The 8,065-nt window shown below is 58.4% G+C and overlaps 1 long non-coding RNA gene across 2 annotated transcripts; it reads left to right on the plus strand.

Moving 5' to 3' along the window:
• Window positions 1–226: 226 nt before the first annotated feature.
• LOC115278171 lies at window positions 227–2,069 on the plus strand. 2 transcript variants are annotated; one of them, XR_003902736.1, is made up of 3 exons: window positions 227–739; window positions 827–912; window positions 1,582–2,069. It is a non-coding gene; the product is annotated as an uncharacterized LOC115278171 (long non-coding RNA). The 2 variants fall into 2 exon arrangements; XR_003902737.1 differs by having other exon boundaries at window positions 827–901.
• The last annotated feature ends 5,996 nt before the right edge of the window (window positions 2,070–8,065 follow it).

Here is an 8,065-nt window from a genome sequence, read left to right on the forward strand (position 1 = left end):
ATCGATTTAGAACCCGGGGCCCCTGCGACGGAGGGCGTTGTGATGTTTCCGTCGTTTCTGTGGAGCCGCCTGGCGAACGGGGGTCATGGTGGCAGGTTTGAACGTCGCCCTGTGTTTGTGTGATGTGTTTGCGGAGCGCCCGCCCGGGGCTAACCTTCGCTCAGCGCTGGCTTCGCATTTCCGACGCTCTTTCCTTCCGGCCGCTGTTTGCCCCTGTGCCCGTGGAGGGAGGGGCCTGGCTTCCGAGGACCCAGCTCTCCAGGCCTCCGAGCAGGTGTCTTTGGGAGGGACACCGCCTTCCCTCCCGCTGGGGGACAGATGTGAGCCACGTGTGGCCTCGGCAGGTTGAAAAGTCGGGGAACCCGCTGATCAGAGGAGGGGGAGATGAGGAGGGCAGGGGTCCGCCCCGACTTCTGCAGAGAGAGGACCCCTGCTCTCGGCACCATGGGCCTGCCCTCCCCCCCAGGATGCTGTCCCTGCACCTGCATAGCTCTTGCCTGTGAGATGGCCCCCGAGGGGAGCGGCAGCTGCCGGCTCAGGTCCCCGCCAGCCCCAGGGCCTCCCCCAAAGGCAAAACCCGCAGGAGCAAATTGTGCCCGGCATCCCAAGAAAGAGCAGGAGGTTTGGAGCCGTGGTGCAGGTGGTCCTCACCATCCAGGCGCCCGTGCAGCTGACAGGTGGCGCCTGCGTGGCCGCACGACCTGGCCGGACTGCCAGTCCCGGGACAAGTGACAGCTCGGTGAGTGTTGCCACCCGTCCCCGAGGGAGCCTTCTCCGGCCCCTGCTGTCCTTCGGGAGTCTTGGAAACATCTGCCTTTTCCCGCAGAGCCGTGCGTTTGCAGAAGATGCGGGTTTCCGGAAATCCTTGAAAGTGATTGTTAGGCTGAGCTGTTCCAAGCAGGTGCAAAACCAGTGAGAACCGGGCCGGGGAGGTAGGGGTGAGGGGCGGAGGGGCTCTGCCGGCTCCGGGGAGGGGGGAAGGGCTTAGGTATCAAGAGAGCAGCCTTAGCAGATCAATGAAACGCTCCAAGCCTTTGCAAAACAAACAAAAACAAAAAAACCCTGAAACGCCCCTCTTTAGGACTGAGCTGCAAAAAGTCGGATATAAAAACGTGTGTCAGGTACTGCTGCTCAGGTTTGTAGGGAGAAGTCAGGTCGCTGTCGATTATTTCCGCGGAAAATGACATGGATTTCATTCTGTGTTCTAAAAGCGAGCGTGTGGTTTTCATCGAAACCTACACATTGTCAAAAAGGCAGGTCAGAATCTGTTCGTGACGTTCACTTTTCCAAAGTAAACCCTCCCTGCTGACTATCTACATGGGGCTCCGGGACGGGGAGCTCTCCTCCGTTGGAACAAGCCCTTGAAGGCGTCGATGGTGCAGCTGGTGCAGCGGGAGGAGGGACGCCCGGCCGTCTTTCTAAGCCGGGGACTGGGGCAGGGGCCGTCCTCGCAGAGTCACGCCCATGGGGCCCGGTGTCGGGTCTGCCAACGTGTTGGAGTCCCTTTGCTCTGTCGGAGGAGCCCAGTGCTCCCACACAGGGCTGCTGAAGCCATTAAGATTCCTTCCCTCCCGCTCCCAGGACGTGAGCTCATGACCTGTGAGAGAGAGATCTACGCTGCTGTGTTCGCTGCAGAATTATGGGCGACGGCCAGGACACCTGAGTGATGCCCTGGGATGCTGTTTAGCCGCGAGAGAGGACACCCTGCCGTTCGCAGCAGGGGCGGCCCCGGAGGCCCTGTGCTGAGCGAGAGACGGAGAGAGAGTCAAAGACCAAATGCGCTCGCTTATGCGTGGACTCTGGAGGCATCGGATCCTAGAAACAGAGCAGAGGGTTGTTAGCAGGGGCGGGGGTGGGGAGGTGGAGAGGTGTCGACTCAGGGGCGCGGCTGCCAGCGATTCGATGAATGGCTCCTGGGGCCTCAGCTTGGGGACCGTGGTCAACGACACCGTCTCGTGTGCATCAAGGACGAGACTCTTGCTGAGGGAGCAGCGCTCGGAACTTAGTGCCCCTCGTTCTTTCACAGGCAACTGTGGGGGCGCCTGGGGGCTCAGTGGGTTGAGCGTCTGGCTTCGGCTCAGGTCGTGATCTCACGGTTCATGGGTTCGCATCGGGCTCTGTGCTGACAGCTCAGAGCCTGGAGCTGCTGCGGATTCTGTGTCTCCCTCTCTCTGCCCCTCCCCTGCTCACACTCTGTCTCTCTCTGTCTCAGTAATAAATAAACATAAGAACAAATAAGTAAAAGGCAACTATGTGCGGCAGCGCACTTGTTAGTAAACTTACTTCGGTTATCATTTGATGTATCTATGTATCAACTTAGCCCATCTATGTATCAACTTACACAACGTGATTTGCCGGCTGCACCTCAGTCAAGCAGGAGCGCGCCGAAGGAGACAGCGGTGTCCAGTGTCTGCGCACCCAGCCCGCGCTAGGTGACACTCCGTGAGCCACTGCCTGCTGCGGTGCCGCCTTTATCTCTGGACGATTGCACAGTATTCCGACGGTGTGTCCGGACCGTTGCTGCTGTGATTAATTCACCAACATGACATTTTTACTGGGACGGGATAAGCGACTCTACTAATTTAAAGTCGTCTTTATCATCCTTACACTTTTTTTTTCCCTTCGGCCAACCAAATGCACACCTCTCAACCCCTTTTCCTGGGATTTTCTGAAGCCTAGAAATTTCGTTCCACCGCCTGATTTGAGCACTGGATTTGGGAGCGCAGGTTTAGCGGGGAGTGCGATTTCCGTGGAGCTGTAAAGCCAAATAAAGTGCAGATCTCCGAGGACGGTTCCCTCCCTGCCCCCCTTGGTTGCACCGGAATGGTGTCTGAGCTTCGGTTTTTACAAGGGGCCTTTAAAAGCCCCGGGGCCCCCTGGGAGGCCCCAGCCTTGGTCCAGAGGGGACGGAGGCGGCCCTGGGGACTGTGCTCGGAGGAGCCGTCCCGGGAAGGCTGTGATTTATACGCAGAGGCTTGTCATGCGGTGAAAGGAAGGGCCACTTGTTCACTTGGATCAAATGTTAGGTTTGAAAGCCGCCCAAGGCCGTGGGCTCAGCTGCTCTGCGGGCCAGGATGAAACACATTGGCCACTTTGTTGCCGAGATGGGGTTTGGGAAGGGGCTGTGAACGCGCTTCCCTTTGCCCCGAGCACAGAGACAAGACGTGTCCGGGAGGGCGGGGCGCGGGTCCCTGCCTCCACACTCCGCTCGGCCCTGCACACCCGGGAGCCACCGTCTCCACTTCCCAGCGGCCAGTGTGCTGGTCATGTGACCTCCCCGCGGGCCAGCCCACGAGGGGACGGGGCTTTTTGGACTCGGACAAGTGCACACACACACTTCCCGGCTTCCCCGAGGGCCCCGGGTCCCAGTGCTCTCTGATCGTGTCCTGGGTCTCTGCCGTCTTGGTGAACAGGACACAGAGGTAGCCCTTGCCCCCCTCCTGCTGGTGAGGGTTGAGCTGGTGTGGTGGAAACGTGTGTCAGCCCCGCAGACAGCGGGAGAAAGTGGCAGTCTCCCGCGGGGGCCCCGACGTGGTCTCAGAATCCGCATCCCTGAAATGTGGCAGGGGCACGAGAGGGGCTGTGGGATGATTCCAGTGTGTTTCATTTATCTTGCATGCATTTATTAAGCACCTACTGCATCGCTGGGTGCCGCGTTACGGAATGGGAACGCTGCCCTGGGACATGAGACAGGTCCCACGGGACGTCCCATGGACAGAGCCAGGAAACTAGCAGGTGGACACACCATCAAGGTGGACTCAGAGAAGCACACGTAGAGGAAAGCAATCAAACAGGCGGCCTGAGGAACTGGAGAAGGGGTGTGGATTTAACGGTCCCTCAGCTGGCATCAGAGAGGGGCGTTCTGCAGAGGTGGCATTTGAGCTGACACCAGAACGGAATGATGGAACCAGCCATAGGAAGAGCATCTCAGACCGGAAGCGGCATGTGCAAAGGCCCTGGGGCATGAGAAAAAATAAATCCCTCGGCTGCACAGAAAAGCCACCAGTGTGATTGGGGTTTAGGAGGTACATGGGGTGGGGGACCCCAAGGCTGGTTACTGAGGCTGTCGGTAAGCACGCTGGCCTGAGGCAGGAACAGAGGACTCCGACGCAATGTCCGTTCCTGGGACCAGCCCTTGAGTAGCGTTTCCTGCAGATACTGTGCAGACGAGTTCTTGGGACTGTGCTCGCGGTGCACCGTGAGCTCCCGTGCGGCTGGGGGTTCGGCAGCTTGCTCTAGGCGGGGGCAGCTGGTAACACAGCAGATGCTCAGTGGCCCCGCTCCCAGCCAGGACGATGGTGCTCGGTGAGCCGGGCCAGACGCCTCGGAGCCTGCCGGTCCCCTGCCCTGTCGAAGCAGCCGTCTGACTTCCCTGAATCCCTTCTTTTCCTAACTCTGCTGCTCTGTTTTCCCTCCTCGATACTCCTGCCTGGACATTTCGCTGCGTCCTCTTTAAAATTTTTTTAATGTTTATTTATTTGGTGGGGGAGGGGCAGAGAGAGAGGGAGACACAGACTCGGAAGCAGCTCCAGGCTCCAGGCTGTCAGCACAGAGCCCGACGTGGGGCTCGAACTCACGAACTGTGAGATCATGACCTGAGCCGAAGTCGGAGGCTGAAGCGACTGAGCCCCCCAGGCCCCCTCTGCTTGTTATTTGTATCAGCTCGCAAAGTCCTGTTTCACCAGTGGCCACGGGCCTCTTGAACGAGTCCTTTTTGCCTTCAAAACCACATCCCCCTCAGTCTCCCTGAGTTTTAACTTAGGGTGTTTAACCCAGACGTGGATCTGAGTTCTTCCCTTCTAGCTGCTATGCCTGGCCATGGCTTCGGACCGCCCGGAACATGAAATCAGGGGTCTCACAGATGAGGCATGAGCGTCCGGGTCCTTCCCCGGCACGGAGGCCAGCGGGCCACCCCCGTGGCACATGCAGGAGCCCCTCGCCCCGGTCTGCCTGGCACGGAGTCCCCTGCACCGTGGAACCCTGGGGCCGGCTGCGGACAGATGTGCCCGAGTGCCCGTACACACTGCCTTCTGACGACTTAACTTACACGAAGGCCCTGGCAATCTCATGGGTCATCGATGTAGTGGCTGCACGTTGAAGCGATACTGATTGGGGTTCGTTGGTTTACATAAAATGTGGTTTAAATTAATTTTACCGGTTCCTATTTACCTTGGACCGTGGTGCTGGGCGATCCGCCGTGGTCGGCGTGTTTGAGGCGTGCGCTGTGTCTGCCCCAGAGGGCGTTGGCCCCGCAAGCTCACAGCACCTCCACTGGCCCTGAGAGCGCAAGGGGCAGGGTTACACCGGACTCTCCCAGAGCTTTTGCTTTCAGCGTGACACCGTTGTGGGACTTAGACAAAGCTGCTTCCTGTGCGCATAATAAAAAGGAGAAAATACTCCCTTTTCCAAGAAGACCCGATTCCCAGCCGGGGGCACAGCTTGGAAAATGGAGCACAGAGCATGCTTAACCTCCATCGGTGCCCCCTTGGTCAGGAGTCTTTGTGCAGTTCACAACCTGTGCAGCTGTCCACAGCAGCCGGGACGGATCCGTCTCCTGTGCTCTGCAGGACAGGCAGCACCGATGCTGTTTGGTCTGGGTGCCGGGGAGCCTTGCTGGAAGCAAGGTAGCCTGGTGCTTAGTAGCGGTGTTTCGGGTTAGACCTACCTGAATTCGGTCCTGCTCTGATAACAAGGTGACGGACATCTAATCCTGCTCAGATTATTTACTTAAACTCTGAGCTTCTGCTTCTGCACTTGTGAAATAGCAACGACAGGAATAGGGCCTTGTGGGTCTGATAAAAGGGTCAATGACTCTCCTGTGTGCCCAGTCCTGACACACGGCGGTCACTGCCTAGCTGTTTGCTGCTCCTTGGGATGCTGAGTGTCCCTACTGTAGCTCACGTGGGCCCGGGGCATGAGGTATGAGCGGATGAGCTGGATGAAGAAATTCCTCTCCGGCCTTGGGGGACCCTCGGTCCCCTGGGTGGGTTACTTCCTCTCCCCACGAAAGGATCCTATGAGCTGCAGACATGTTTCCCGCTGCCCACAGTCGGGTGGCCGCTTATGCGTCAGCTCGGCCCAGAGCAGACGGTGTCAGCCCGTCCTGGGTGGGGAAGCCTGGGCTCGGGGTGCTCTTCCCCAGAGTCTGCGTGTCGAGTTAGAGGGCACCCAGGGGCAGGGAGGTGGGCGTTGAGGACTGGCTTTCCCGAGGCGGGAGGACGCTCCGGGGCGTGGTTTGCCAACACGGGCGCCCCGAGGTTCTGTGGGGCCCCTCCATGTCGCGGGGAGGAGGGGGCACCAGAGCAGTGGCCGTCGCTTGCTGGCTTTTCTTACTAGCTCCCAAAACATGTAGAAAGCGCTTAGTTTTAACGCCTTATGAGGATGGGCATGAGGTGCCGTGAGGGTCACGGTCACTCTTGTGTTCTGAGCCCTGTTGTCCAGATGCTGTTATAAGCATCCTACACACATGGTCTCAGTGACACTCAGAACGGCCCCCAGGAGGAGGCTCCGGTGCCGTGGCCCCTTTTACAGCTGAGAAGACCGAGGCCCACAGCTGTGGCGACCGGCTGGGGTGCGCCGCGGCGCTCGGCCCTCCGCGTGCAGGAGTCCACGTCCCCACGCTCGGCGGCGGCGCTAACTCTCGGAGCCTCCGTCTGGTCATCTGGGAAATGGGAGAGCGTGGCGTCCCTTCACGCGGCTGTAGGGCTGGTTCCCAGGAAGCTGCGTGAGTGGCCCGTGGCGGCCCCGCATTCCCGCTCTTCCGTTTGAATGGACGGCTTTGCGAAGCCCCTGCAGGGGGGGTGGTTGGCAGGGGGCGCCGAGTCTGTCCACGAGTCAGGTCTGGGGACAGACGCGTCCCTTGCCCAGTGGGGGTTTCAGGTGGGCGGACGGGGGGCACTTGGGTCCTTCGCGCCCTCTTTTTGGTTCCTGACTCGTTCCCCTTTGCAGCCGGGCCCCAATCCCACCAGCCTGCTTTGTCCCACGGATTGCTCGTTGCGTCTAGGCAGCTGACGGGAGGCCTTGCCTGGCGGGCGGGAGGCGGAGGCGAGGGGGGTGAGCCGTGGGGGCCCCTGGGTCCCGTGACACGGTGGGGGCCCCTGGGGCGAGCTAGACCTTGCTGTGCCTTTGTTCCCGAAGCTTCTATTGATGAGACACAATACAAAACTCTTACCTGTGAAAGCGTGGGTGGGCGTGTGCACGTGCACACGTGAGTGTGCTCACACGCATGTGCCCCAGTGCGTTTGTGAACAAGTTAAGTTGTCTGTCTCACAGGACTGGAAGTTTCCTGACTTCTACCTCCAAAAATTATAGATTATACTCCAGAGGGAAAGAGAGAGAGAGAGAGGGAGAGAGAGACTCAAGATGAAAGGAGAAAGAGAGAGTGAAGGTTAGGTCTGCTGGGACCAAGAGCCAGGAGTGATCATGACGTGCACAAGTGATTATTCTTAGTTAAGTTGGTTCCTGTTTCCTGCTCCTTTGCACCCACAAAGATACTTGAGTGCCTCCTTATTAATTTCTTATGTTCCATCTTTTACAAAAGAAAAAAAGAAGGCTTACGAAGATGCTGACAAGACAGGAAGGATAAGGAAATGAAAATACGAAGGAAGAGGAGAGGGGGGAGCAGGGAAGGAAGCGGAAACTCAAAGCTTAGTCAACAGAACGCCTCAATGAAGACGCACAAACAATTTCTGAAGCCTGATGATGGCTGAACTCTGGGCTTTCCAGTGACCCAAACGGAGGGAGAAATATGCTTAGTTTTCAAAACGTGAGGTTTGTAAGTTTGCAACACCACCTGGTTGCTGGAATTTTCTCCTGAGCCATTCCATGTTGCCAGGGGCCGGAAGCAACGGGAGGGGCCCCTCTGACACCATCCGTGGGGAGCACGGGGCTGGACGCCCAATGGAAGGCCAGGTGCTGCGCACTCAGCTGTGGGGTCCTCGGGAAGGCTTTCAGCCGCAGTGCTGTGGTAGGCCACAAGCTTATGATTAATTTTTTATGTTTTTATTTATTTTTGAGAGACAGAGGCAGTGTAAGCAGGGGAGGGGCAGAGAGAGAGGGAGACACA

The sequence above is a fragment of the Suricata suricatta genome, chromosome 14 (genome assembly GCF_006229205.1).
Source record: "Suricata suricatta isolate VVHF042 chromosome 14, meerkat_22Aug2017_6uvM2_HiC, whole genome shotgun sequence".
In the NCBI taxonomy this organism is placed as follows: domain Eukaryota; kingdom Metazoa; phylum Chordata; class Mammalia; order Carnivora; family Herpestidae; genus Suricata; species Suricata suricatta.